At 40.0% G+C, this 14641-nt stretch overlaps 1 long non-coding RNA gene across 1 annotated transcript in view; it reads left to right on the forward strand.

The window, feature by feature from the left end:
• The first annotated feature begins 1124 nt into the window (after positions 1-1124).
• The window catches only part of LOC148758965 (uncharacterized), a 31808-nt gene continuing 18291 nt past the window's right edge, over positions 1125-14641 (forward strand). Inside the window, exons 1-2 of the long non-coding RNA XR_016020503.1 lie at positions 1125-1313; positions 12860-13014. This is a non-coding gene — a long non-coding RNA (uncharacterized LOC148758965). The remainder of the gene's footprint in view (positions 1314-12859; positions 13015-14641) is intronic.

Consider the following 14641-nt stretch of genomic DNA (forward strand, 5'->3'; position numbering starts at 1 on the left):
TGGTCTTCACACTGGGGAACCTGCTCCACTTTGAAATATCCAAACAGTTGCAAGGGTTGCTGCTGCTGCCTCATTCATCAAAGGAGCATCTAGAAAGAACCAGCATTGCACTCCCTCCTGTTTCAGGCCTAGGAAGTTATAAGAAATGAGATGGCCCCAGGAGTCTGACCAGCTAGAGTAAGGTTGCGGTTTATTTGTGAGGTTTAGTGTCACGCTCTAAAGTACTAATTGAAGAAAGATAAAAACATCAGTGTAGATTACCAAAAGTAGATGCATTTCATCCTTGAGAAAGCATGCACTGGGATTAAAGTGGGCATGTAATTCTACTTTAAAAAAAATAGTTCTTCTTTATACATACGGGTGAAGAATAGATCTTCAAGCTGATATCTAAGTGTATCTAAATATGTATGTATGTGTTTGTTACTAGAACAAACTAGGTTTCTGACACAAGTACGTTGTTAGAATGAAGAGGAAACTTTAAGTCCATATGTTCAAAAACGCTCACTACACAGAAGAAAAGCAAATGCACGTCTCCACAATAAGGTAAAATGCAATTGCTATTTATGAAATCTCTATTAAAAGCTTAATAAATATTTGCATATTGTTAAAAGAGAAATGAGAAAGGCATTGGATAAGATGTGAGGAGGTTTACCAAATCACAGATAGAATCTGAATGCATCTGGGAAAGATATTTGTATGATTAGTCTTTTCAATCTGGTATCTATGGAAACAAACATATATTAATGCCCAGAATAGATCATTGTGTCTGTGTTAGTTTAGGACAGAGCCCATCTCTTCTCGACACCACCACATCTTCGGGGCCCAAAAGCCCAGGTCTGCTCCCCAGAGGCAGCCCTGGACCTAAGGAATGGTGGTCCCATCCTGGTATTTGGTCAAATCTGAGCACCCACTCGCCAGACCCGTAGAGTTCACTGCCCTGTTTGCAGGTTTTTCCAAGGCTGAAATACGAATTTCAACCATTTGCTTTTTAAAAATCGAAAGACAGAAAGGTTACAACAGGGACCCTATTATCACGAGGGGTAAATTCATGACTCAGTCGCAGGTTAAGCAAATATGGGAGGAGGTCTCCCTGACAGTCTCTATTTCCGCCTTCAGAGCACAGATGCTGGAACCTGCGTTCAGCTTCCAGAGAGCAGGGGGAAAGGTAACCACAGGATGGCGTTCTGCTGGTAAGCAGGAATTGCATCTACAGTTCCTGACCTGAATACCTCCAACTCACTTGTGTGAGTTTTACAATTTCTCCAGCACTGAAAGACTACTGCTCAAAATAGCCTCTGACCACCTGAGCACTGGTGAGTCCAAACATGAGATACAATGTTGTCTTCCAATAATTAGCAAGCAAAGAAGGAATGGTGACTTCAGGTTAGCCTTCCAGCAGCAGGGAGATAGTGTTTGTTGTTGCCAATACAACTTTGTTTAGACCCGCACCGATGAGAACTAAGAGCATCCTGAGGAATTTAAAAGATATCTATTATCAAAAAAAAAAAAAAAAGGAAGCACCATATATATGAGTTATTTGGGGCCCTTTCCATGGTTACAAATGACCAGTCTAAGGCTAAAGAACACAGTATCATACCCCATCTTGGAAAGTCACGATGGTGATGATAAGATTGTTTATGTGTGTGTGTAGTGGGGGTGGGTAGGGGGCGAGGGGGATACTAAGCATCAAATACTTGCTTTAAGGTTACTATCATTGACTGTAATTCATTATTTTACTCTTAATATTTATTGAATACCTACTAAGTACTAGCACTCTTCTAAACATTTAGGATACAATGATAGAAGCAAACGTGTTCTCTGTTCTTAGGAAGCTTGCGTCCTAGTGGAAGTATCAGATAATAAGCAAATAAATATATGACAGATGGTAGGTGGTGCTACAAAGGAAGCTACAGCTGGGGAAGGGACTAGAAAACAAATAGGGAGTCTATTTAACATGTCTGGCCAACAAAGGCTTATTTCATTAGGTGCCATCTGAACACAGCCCTGAATGAACTGAGAGAATCAGCCACGTGAATGTCTCAGGGAAGGTGTTTCCAGGCAGAATAGTGAAAGTAACAGGATGTGAGGAAACACTCGTGGGTGGCTTGTTATTAATCTGTCAGATTCAAAGTAAGTTGGTTCAGGAAAGTCTGCTCTCCAACGAGAACTGGGGGGGGAAGAGGGGGGTTGTAAGGAAGCTAGAACTGACTTAATATTCTCTAGTGAGTGACACACAAAAGGTCTCATGTTCTGCCAGCTGGCAATGTATTTCCCATCCTCTACCTTTCACTTCCATTTCTAGATTTATGTGGCTCAAATAAAGTCTAAACAAACAAATAAAAAAACATACAGATAACACATGCACACAATAAGAGGCTCCTCAAAGGAACTGCGCAGTATCAAAATGGAGCAATCCTAGGATGTAAATAATATAAGTCATCGCATGCAGGAAGTAACTTTATTAAGGTGGCCCTGTCTGTCAAACTTGGAAATGTGTAATAGGATTTCTCAGTGCTTCCCAAATACAGGGTCTGTGCCTACTGCTGTGAAGGAGGTAAAACAAAAGGAATGCATAACCCATGTCCCCAAGGAGCTAATATCTGGTTAGAATGACAGCAGCCCTGACCGGACCTTTATGATGGGTCTAAGGACAACACGTCATCTCAGTCTTTGATGTCAGAGAGAAAACAATTCAGACCCATTTCTACCACCTATAAGTTATCAGACCACAAGCAAACCTTTTAACCTTGTAGAAACAGATTTCAGCAGGGCATCATAGCCACCTCCTTAGTTTGTTATGAGAATAGATTAGATAATGTGCATAAAGCAATTAGTGCCCTGCTATATATTTTCTTCTGAAGTAGTAAGGTTATTTATTCCTAGAAAGTTAGAGGTAGCCTTCAAAATGGCCTTTACACAATAGACAATTTATCCAAAGCAGTGCTGTCATTTAGTAATCATCCAAATGCCTAGATACTTGGGGACAGTACAAAGGGAATAGATTTGGCATGCTTTATGAAATTTATTTATATCTGTAATCATGTCTGTGCTGTATGCTTTTTTACATTTTAAATAAGAGTTGTCATGTCTCTGTGAATTACGTTCATTAAATGTATCAATCCGTTTCCACCTGGAATGCATAATCGTGAATCTTCTGTTTGCCAAAGAAAGCTCAGAACATATGGATATTACAAATTTGTATGTCCAATCAGTTAGCCGTCTCATATGCGAAATACACCTTACTATAAGCTAGATCCTAGACATATAAAATCAAATTGGATCCTACTCTCCAGAAAAAAAACACACTCTCGTGATGGGGCAAGAGGTGTAAAAAATACTTGCAATATAATGTGATCATCACTGATACAGAGATAACTTCACTTACCATGGAAACACGAAAGAGTGATCAACTCCATTTAGGTGTCGGAGGTCCCCAAGGGAGTCTGAAGCTCTTAAGAGAAGTGAGGATAGAAATCATTTTGGGAAGTATAAGCATGTATGCTACTGTGTTTCCCCGAAAATAAGGCCTAGCCGGACAATCAGCTCTGATGCATCTTTTGGAGCAAAAATTAATATAAGACCCAGTCTCATTTTACTATAAGACAGGGTCTTATATAACATAACATAATGAAACGTAATGTAACATAACGTAACGTAACATAACATAACACCAGGTCTTATATTAATTTTTGCTCCAAAAGACGCATTAGAGCTGATTGCCTAGCTAGGTCTTATTTTTCAGGGAAACACGGTAGGTAGATGAGTTCAGCCTGACAGGGTTTGTGGATTAGATGTGGAGAAAGTGGGTCAAGAAGAGAGGAAAGCTGATGGAGGAAACTGAGTAGTTGTTTGAGTAGTCGTAAATGAGGAAGAAGAATGATGACAGAAGCAAGACCAACTAATGAAATGTTTGAAGCCATCATTGACCCTACTTTCATTAAGGACCTTATATGTCTCATATACGGCTTGATTCTGGAGATGGACAACTGAAAGATATATGACCACAGAGATGTGTGTCACTGAACCACCTACCTTGTATTCCCTGAACACACTGTCACCAGTGTTCAAGGAGAAATCTTGCCAGACTTCTTTAACGTTTTATCTGTTAACTTTTCACTAGGAAGACTATATATGAGGTGGTAAAGCTTGGACTCAGTGGTTTCAAATCATTGTTGTAAACCAGAAAGTGGACAGAGCAGCAAGATGCTACAGGAAGTAAAGATGAGTTTTAAAGCTAACAGATGATACTATGGGCATCCAAATAAGAAAACATACCAACTATATCTCTCTGATCAGAAATATACATAGGTTTGTAGTCAGGGTTCCCCAAAGAAACAAGCCAATAGGACAATAGGGTGTATATGATAAATAGATGGGTAGATAGACAGATAGGAAATGAGAATGATTTATTTTAAGAACTTGGCTGATGTAATTTGGGTGATATGTCCTACATTTTCAGGGCAGACCTAAGGAAGAGCTGATTTTGCAGCTCCAATCTAAAGGCAGTCAGGAGGCAGAATTCTTTCCTCTGGGGATCTCAGTCTTTGCACGTAAGGTCTTCAACTGATTGGATGAGGCCCACCTACTTTATGGAGGGTAAGGTATTTACTCAAAGTCTACTGGTTTAAATGTTAATCACATCTAAAATACACCTTCTCAGCAACATCTAGGCTGTGGTTTGACCAAGCAATTGGCCACCATATCTTTGCCAAGTTGACACATAAAATTAACCATTGTGACATCTCTAGACAGTTTTAGCCCCTGAAAGAGCGTATGGAGAGCAAGAGAGAGATACAGTCTTCTAAACTGGCCAATAGACCATAGGTTGCTAACAATGATGAGGACCTTGCTAACAGTCAGCACGTACTGAAATCCCATGTATTCGTTCATTCTTCTGATAAATATTTATTGAGAGCATAGTGTTTGTCAGATACTGCCATTTGAGATCAATCAGTGTTACTGGCTTGTCCCAAGAAGTTTATGATTAGCAGTAAATATCAAAGCTGAACTAACCCTCAGAAACGATCTATCACCTGACCTTCTCCTTTTAGAGAAATGAGGAGGCTCTGACTCCTAATCACACAGTATTTTAATTCCAGAGCTGGAGTCGTGCCTCAGAAAGTCTGATTCCCACTTAGTGTTCTTTTTCCTAAGTGGGAACGCACTTAACCTCATTTGCCAACCATTGTGCAATCCTCCTGACAATGTTTAGGCCTCGTTGCACAATGAAATGAGTCATATTAGAATTTCGAGAAGTATGACATTGATCCAGAAAAACAGCAAAATGTGACAAAGATCCAGAAAAGTAGAAAGACCCTTTTACGTGTTCCTTTGGTAGGCTCCTAAATAGTATATTTTAAACACAAACAACAGACAGACTTGTACTCTTTTCCTCGCTGCTGAGAAATAAGCCTTAGAGGGGCATGTTGAGCAGGCAGCCATATGACTCCCGAGTGCTGTTGTGAGAGAGGATCCCCCCATGGCAGGGGAGGATTCTTCTGTGTAAGTTCCACTGGTTGCTGTGAACTCGGGTTTTCCATTCCTAACCAAAGAACCAGTCAGCTCAGGCTTTGGAAAGCATCTCCTCGGACAGCAGAGCTGAACAGCTTATTTAACAAAAGGAAAAGAATTCATAATAAGCCCTCCATCTAGAAGGTAGCTTCTTCTCAGAAACAAGAAACTTAATAAAAACTAAATGAAAATGCTTAGCACTATTTTTCCAGTTCCCTCTCCCATTCTTGTTCATCTATTTGAAGGAGGTTTTACTTCTGAGCAAAGCAGGGGTGGCTGTTCCTTCTTTAGAAAACGGCCCGTTGAAGCACTTACTTGCCTGCTGTTCTGCTACAGTGGTCAGTGAACTGTGACAGCGAGGTAACCCTCTCTAGAAACAACTTCTTTTGCTAGTCAAGCTTTGTGAAGTACCTTAATGAAGAACAGCTTCAACCATAGTTGAATGATATAAATAGAAATGCATGATTCCCGCATTATCTGTATGAGGGCTATCTTTTCAGGCAGCCATTACGCACTACCATTACCTCTGGGTTGGTATGAAGATGAGACACAGATCATTCTAGCACACAGAAGGCTGACTGCCTAGCTCTCGCCTGGCATGAAAGAATATTTTTTTAAACAAAGCTTATGAAAGCTAGGTGCAAACTGTATCCCACAGCATTCTATCACCATCCTCTCCCAATTTGAGTCACTCTCTACTATCAAGTCAACTGATGATGCTTTCAGTAGAGAAATTGGTCTGCCATTGTGACCTTATGAATGATATTTTCCCCAATTTTTGGAGATCTATCCGTATCTTGTGACATTCAGCACAATATCTTGGCACTCCGAGCTCTCCCCACAAGCATTGTCAATAAATCAAGCTTCATAAAGATGGTGCCAATTATGTTAGCTCTTGAAAAACAATTAAAAATTGGGCATGAAGAAATGTTACAGTTCAAGTAGAAAAAAAAAACTGTCATTATTATACACTTGATGCAATTCACCCACCACTTCCTCAACTCTGGCTCAGAGGCTGGAAACCTCAGATCAGTGATGTTTAAAGGAGATCATGGCTTACAAGTTAAGTCGATGCTAACTTGATTACAAGAGTTGGGTTTCTTTTGGGTTTTATCATATTTAACTCTTTGTAAAAAGACAAAACAAAACAAAAAACTGGAGTCACGACTTGTATCATATACACACCTGCCACTGGTGACCAATGTGCTCTTCTCCCAGGAAAAGGGAGGAAAACATTTTGAGCTTCACAGAGCAGACCTTTAGTCGCTCAGTGAGAAGAAGTATGTTCTCTGCCATTAGCTGATGGAACCATTTGAGTAAAAATCAACATGAGGTTTTATCCATGGCTGAGTAAATCTCTGTGTCTTTCCGTCAAGAATTCCATGCCCTCTCCATCCCGCCACCAAAAAAACAAGTAAGCAGTCAGTATACTTCAGTGAGAATTTACCTAGTCCTCAAAGCTCAGAAGATGAACTAGGAAAGAGATTAGTTGGGAGGTTGTGGAAACCAGAACAGCCCTTAGGGTGCACACTTTGAAAATAGGTGGCCAGGTTGTTTTTGTTTTGTTTTGTTTTGTTTGGCACACCTCAATTCGAGAAGCTCGTTTCTTGGAACAGTGAAACAGGCTTGCTTATTTTCTGTGTGTGTGTGTGTGTGTGTGTGTGTGTGTGTGTGTGTGTCCATGCTTATTTGCCCTTGCATGTATGTGCTCCCTGTGATAGAGGCAATTAGTTTTCAAAATACACAATATGCAGAACAATTGTTAATAGAAAATGGAGAACTTGGTTATCTGCTCTTAAAACCCTGGACTCTTGAATCTCTGTATTGGCTTTGGTTTCCAGGAACTTCTCACATTTGTGACTTTGTGTAGGGATTTGGCCGTGAACTTCAGTAAAAGGCCTTGTTTGACTCAGGCCTCCTCTGCTTACCTAGAATCTTAGTTTTCACTTCCTGATTCAATGTTCCCATTTTGGACATCTACTGAAGCTTCTGCACCAACCCATTCACTCAGTATTTGCACAGGGTCTTCTGTTTCCTCAGCCCCAGCCCCCGCTCCCCAGTTTCATTGAGTAACAAGTCACACTGCATCACTGAATATGGAAGCAGATGCAAATAAGAGACAGGCTGTGTTCTTTGACCATCAATGACAGATTCCTAGCCAAGATCACCTGGAAGGGGAGCCTAGTAGAATTCCATTTGCCATTAAAACAAATAGACTAAGACTAGTTGTGTGGCCCAGAATTAAGCGTCATTTGAACAAACCCACCTCCAACCATAAAGACTCTGTCTCATACCTAATGATTTTATCTGCACCCGAAACATTTGGGGGAAAGCATCTACCTCTGACCATGTCACTTGTTTTGGTGAATGGCTCCTTTATAAAACCATGAGAGCACACCAAGTACAAGGATGGTGGCATGACCACAGCAGTAGTTTGCTGGATTTAAAGCTTTTGCATTTCAGCAGGCCTGGAAAACCAATCCAAACCATATTACAGAGAATTTTGTTGAGGTAGCACCAGAATGGATCAGGTGCCTAAACCAAGAGTTTTAAAGGACGCTATGCTGAGTGAAATAAACCAGGCACAGAAGGGCAAATACTGCATGATCTCACGTATATGTAGAATCTAAAAAAGTTGAATACATAGAAGCAGAGGACAGGACTGTGGTACCTGGGACAGGGAGTTATGGGAAATAGGGAGATGTCAGTCAAGGGCACAGAGTTGCAGTGATGTAGGATGAATAATTCTAGAGATCTAATGTACAGCATGGTGACTGCAGGTAACACTACTGTACTGAATACTGAGAGTATGCTAGGAAAGTAGATTCTGTGCTCTCATCACACACAGAAAGTGGTAACTATGTGAGGAGATTAAATGCTAACCAGTTTACTGCAGTACTCTTGTCACTGTGTATATGTATATCAAATCCCGATGTTGTACACCTTCAACTATACAATTGTTATTAAGAAAATAAAATAACTTTTAAAATGTGGGCCCAGAAGAATATCAAAAAATTTTACAGGCAATTCTTCCTTTGTCCTCCTCTCCCCTCCCTTCCTTTCCCTTCCTTCTATGTCTACCGTATGGAAAGTATCAGAGAGAAAATTTCAGGAGATAGAAAGAAAATAAATACTCCACAAGAGACAAATGAGACTGACCAAAGAGAAGAGAAGCAAATGGCGAAGGAAAACTGTAGTCCCCTCCCATTTCACAAACATGAAAAGAGTTCTGTAAATTACCTGTATATGTTTTCAAAGATTCAGAAAAGACTGAATGCAGTCGATGGCTACTGTTGGTTGAAGAGACTCAAAAGGGAGGAAGAGACAGCTATGCTGTTCCCTGGGATATGGTGATAGCGGAGAGGGGGTGTGTATAAAATAAACTCTCTTGGTGTCAGTTAAATGAGCACCGTGAAATCAATCACTGAGTTAAAATTAAACTTTTCTTTCAATTAAAAATTGTGATTTAGCTCTGCTTGTATTTCTAACATTCCCGCGAGTTCTGACAAAGAGGGCATTTGGTGATGTCACCCTGGCCAGGGAAATTAAAATATCATCTTGGCAGACTCACTGGAAATCCTACCAAGACAGATTCTATAATTTTATGGTACACAGGCACTTTTTGGCACTCGTATCTCACTGTATAAGCCAGGCAAATTCATTTAGAGGAAGTAGCATTATCTCGAGGGTGACTTCCTGGATTGCACTCTGGCAAAGGAAATAAAAATATTTGATTCAGGCATAACGCAGTTCACTCTTGAATTTAAAATTGTAATTTGAATGTTTCTTCTGCAATGAATATGTGCCCCAAATCTCGTGTGTGAAAGCATATGGTCGTGTCTCTCGCACAAGCTCTCAGTCTCTCACAGGCTGTGAGAATTAATAACCATCAAAATAACAACTTTTTGGTGTTTGAATGGTTTGCAGTTTCTCATATGTGTTATTATCCCATTAGACTTTCATAACAACCCTATGTGGTAGGCAGCAGGGCAAGTAGAATCATGCTCGTTTTACAGGTGCAGAAACTGAGACCCAGATTGATTAGCCAACCAGCACAATATCGCATCACGGGCTGGTGACAGAGCCAGACGACAGATCCGTTTTGCAGCGGTAGCTCCAATGCGCCCGTCATGCCACAGTCTTGCTCTGAGAGCTCTGCTTTCAGTCTCTCTGTTGTTCAGTCCCTTGTAGAGAGTACATTTAAGATACTTACCGGCCCAATGCTATATGTATTTATCTTTAGACATAATACTAAATCAAGAGACTGGGGGAAAGTGTCCTGCTAGACACTAGGCTTTAGGAACGGATGCAGCGGAAGTAGCTCTAAAGGCCAAAGGAAAGCAAGACCCTCCCCTGAGCTGGGGAGAAAGGAGAATGCTGGGGTCTCCTGAGCTGAGAAAGTCACTGAATCATCAGTACACGTTTAACTAAAAGACAGGAAAAAAAGAGTCCAGTGTTTACAATTTTCTGGAAGGTTGGTGAATGAATTACAGGATCATTAAAGAGAGGTCGAAATCCACTGTTCTCAGCCTCATGCCATCTCCTCCGAGCCGTGTTGCCCATTTTCGTTATCATGTTCAGATTTGAGGCTATGTCTGCAGTAGAATCGGCTGCCACCGTCACAGAAGTGCCAACTTCCTTCTAAATGCGAACATGGTCTGTTCAGGGTGCCAGGGCTTCGTTTGTCGTTGTAAGTTCTTGTAGTGAGGTAATGGGGGTGTAAAAGTCAGTATTCTCGTGCAGGAATACTAATGGACTGCTGTACTCAAGTTCTCTTATTTACCATCCCCCAGGACAAACCATGGTCCTAAGAGTGTTGAACTGCTAAAATAATAATAAATATTGGTGGTGTTTCTTTGTGTGTGTTTTTTTCAGCAAAGATTTACTGAGTGCTTGCTATGTTCCAAGCACTTTTCAAAAAACGTCACTTGTACTTGCTCATTTAATCTTTGCAATGACAATACGAGGCAGGTTCAATTAATGCAACCTCCACTTTATAGTTCGAAACACTGAAGCACAGAGAACTTAACTTGCTGAAGGCTATTAGCTAGTGCTGGAGAATTCGGAGTTCCCAAACCAGGAAGTCTGATTTCTCAGTGTCTCTAAGGTTGTGGATAGCAACAGGACATGTAAACCCTTATTCAGGTGTTCTGAGAGAACAACTCCTTGAGTCTCCAACCTTGTAGATCAGAATTTACTCAACTAGGGTGGCCAGATTGCCCAAATGGAAATACAGGATTCCCTGTGACATTGAATTTCAGGTAAACGACAAATAATTTTTCAGGGTAAGTATGTCCTATGCATACTTGGAACATAGTTACCCTAAAAAGTATTGCTCTTCATCTGAAACTCAAATTTAACTATTTGTGTTTTATCTGGCAACCATACCACCACTGCCACCCTGCTTCATGAATCAAGCTCTCCTTATTTAAGTATCTTACAGTTGGGCAGTTCTGAGTATTCTTGCTATTGTTAGACTATTTCTGTGGGATCTCTAACAATTAAGATGGATAAGACCAATTAAATTAAATCAAATCATCTGGGGTCTCACAGTGAAAGGTTGTGGCCCAGTACCTCCCATAAATCAACTCCCTGAGAGATGGTTATGTCCCGTCTTCACACTCAGGTAAGGAAATACCTTGAAGGTGATGGCTTGGACAAAATTCTCTCAGCAATTCTTCCCATGTGCTATTTTCCTAAAATGGGATTTATCACAAACCAGAATTTAAATATATTGAGCATCTTTTCCTATTCAGCAGCTGGTAATATTTAGAACCCTACCCCAGCCCAATTCTCTCTCCCTTCTCTTAAGAAGTTGCTACAAGCTACCAGAATATGACAATCTTGACATCTGGTCAAGCATCTAAGAATTCTTGATCCTTTCCTTTCTGGGAACAGCCAGTAAAGAATGGCCTTTCCAAAACCAACTTCCTGCCATATGTGAAATTTTCCAGGAAGTGAGCCACTTGCTGTATTTTTTTTTTTTGCCCTCCAAGTAATGTGATGGGTTCTGCACTCCATGCTATGAAGGGTAACTTACATGTGGCCCTTCCCACCAAGAGGCCCAGTGTGTTGGGTGTGAACAAAGACTTATGCCACTGCCACCATTTGAATAAGAATTCAGTTTCGCAAAACTGGTTTTTTACTCTGCATTTTCAGTCCAAGGTCACCCAAGGTTCCTACACCAGGCATACAGTGAGCGTTCAGGACCAACTCAGGTGGAAGAAGGGAAGTACGTCGCAGGGCCCTTTTTGTGTGGAAGAGCTGGGCAGATGGCTAACTTTTTGGATAGATGATGGCAGTTAGGGAAGAATTATTCCCAAATATGTTTCTTGAGGAACAATTAGTAGAAAGGTTGGCATCTGACCTGGCACCCTTGTGGGGTGATTTTGCTACGATGAGGAAGCAGAATAGGGCCTACGATCTAGATCAATGGAGGTGCCAATATCTGTGTGTTTAGAAACTTCATTTAGAAACTCTTTCTTTCAGGAATAAAACGATATGAAATTACAGAAGTGGAATATTAGTTTTCTGTCACATCTAAAACCTTTCCAAGTTGGCTAATTAAATTATACCTTCCAACAGAGAATGCAAACACAATTTCAGGTTCTAATCTCTCAGTAATCAAGTGTTCTATTGTTAATGTCCTCTTCCTTTTTCTAGGCTAATTGCTCATTGTGTTACATGTGGCATTGATTAGCAATAGGAAGAATGTGTTCCGTTTTGTTGGTTTGTGAGGAAAGTGGCTATAAAAAGGCATTGAATTGGAAAGCAAGCTCTATCCAGCTGTGATATGGGGAGTGGGGAGGTCTGTCTCTGAGGGAGCACAGCCAACCAGCTTGTTTAGTTTGAAACAACAGCATAAAGTTCCATATTTGCCCGTGAAACCATGCTTGATCAAACATGACCCCCAATCAACTGGGAACTTTTAACAGTAATTTGTACAGAGCTTAGCAGTTTACGACACACGTTTGCAGCTATCATTTTGGTTAAGCTGGACCATAAATCTGTGAGCTAAACGTTTGTATCCAGATTTTACATATGAAAAGTCTGATGCTTAGCAAGATTAAGCAAAAACCGTCAGATCACATAGCCAGTGTGATGAATACAGTGTTTGAACAGACACTGTAATTTCAAATCTTACGTTCTTTCCATTATATTACACCGTCTCTCAGCAACAGTGAGTCAATTCAATGTAATTCATCAAACAGTGAGTGGCCAAATACCATGTTCCATAAACTAAGCTACGTACTGTGAGAGAATTTAAACAACAACAACAGCAACAAAAACCTGTAGAGGCAGACTCTTTAACAAGATGCATTTTTTAATCTAATGTGTTATATTACAGATACAAAATACCAAAGAATCAAGAAGGAAAAAGGTACTCAGGAAGAAAAATCTTTTAAAAGGGGGAGATATTTCAGTTGGCCTTTGAAAGATAAGACACTTCGACAATCAGCAAAAGGGGAAGGGAACGGAGCCTGCATTCATGAGACGGGCATGGTAAGAACGATCTTGTGTTGTGGAAAATGTGAGTTAACATAATTTATAAGATTGTAAAGTACTTAAGAGAAAAATTGAAGTGCAAACTGAGCCCATATGAAGGAATTTAATTTTATTGTACAAACAGCAACAAACTTTGAGTATGTCTCCAGAAATATCACTCACTCACACAAAGTGTTTTCAAATTGACTTTTTTTTTTTCTCTATTTGTAAGACGAGAAGCATTAAACACAAGTATTAGCTACTTGCATTTTTACCATGGCACCTCAGCAGCAAATGCACTCACTTTGCCACTAGTACTGGGGGCCATCACTTCTCACTCTGGATAGAATCTCCTTTCCAAGACCCGGATCAGATAATGTCAATGGTTCTCTTCAATCCCAACGTTCTCTTCTGTATATGGTCAGCTTTCAGGAAGGCAAATGTAATTAATCCACTAGGTTTCTGACTACAGAATATACTGCTTAAGGCCACTGAGCTACACTGGAGGAACAAAGGCATGAGACAGATCTTCACATCAGGAAGATCTTTATTTAACATCTCTCCTGATGTTAAATAAAAGTAACAGCAGAATTCTTGTTTTGTTCTCAATCTTTAATGGATTTGTTCTCAATCTTTAATGGAAAACATTTGGTTTATCATTATGAAGGATGATTTTAGCTGTAGGGTTTTGTGGACACCCTGTGTTGGGTTGGGAATGATTTCTTCTATGCCTATTTAGCTGAGTTTGTATCCAGGGTGGATATTGAAATGTATCCTATAGTTTTCCTCTATTTATTGAGATGATCGTATATTAGGTTGGTGCAAAAGTAATTGTGGTTTTTACAATTATTTTTAACCTTTTAAATCACAATTATTTTTGCACCAACCTAATAATTTTGGATTGGGTGCTAGACAGTTTGAATGCTATCTGCTCCTGAATATATGGATTTTATTGTCTTCCTTTAAAGAGTATTAAAATTTGTCTTGGGAGGCAATTAATTTACTGAAAGATCAACTTGACCCTTTCAAAACCTGAGTTTAAGCTTTGCTAAGGTAGTCTGTCATAGGGTTAGTTTATTTCTACTTCTAAGGTATAATAAAGTATGGATCTTCCCAGGATTCATAATAAATGACCCTGGTATTTGGGTTACTTTTCTACTATGGAAGTTTGGAAGTTGACCATCTCCTAGCTGTGTGTTGGCTCTAGGTTTGTACAGCTTATGGGTCTTCAGTAGTATCTCTTTCCCTTGTAGCTGTCTTTTGTCTAGTCTTATGGAGTCTTACCCTAAACAAATGAAGCTTAATATCCAGCCAAATACTCAAGGAGAGCCCTATGTTAGTTTCTTGAAATCTTTCTCTGCATTGCTTTCTCCCCTATTTTATTCTGCCCTAAAAATCACATCCACTTCACTGAAATATAATTCCTTGGTTACTCAGGTTAGCAAAACTGGCCTTATCTGTTTGGATTTCTTCTTCAGGCACTTTGGTCCGGAAAGTACCTCTAGGCAGAAAGCTAGGGTGATATTAAAATCCATTTTGCTGTTTTCCTTAATTAGAAATTACATGCCTGTACTGCCTACTGTCCAATATCTGAAAACAGCTGCTTCATCCCAATTTTTCGTTTGTTTGTTTTCCAGGGGAATTA

The sequence above is a fragment of the Rhinolophus sinicus genome, chromosome 2 (genome assembly GCF_057876585.1).
Source record: "Rhinolophus sinicus isolate RSI-liver-muscle chromosome 2, RSI-T2T, whole genome shotgun sequence".
Lineage (NCBI taxonomy): Eukaryota > Metazoa > Chordata > Mammalia > Chiroptera > Rhinolophidae > Rhinolophus > Rhinolophus sinicus.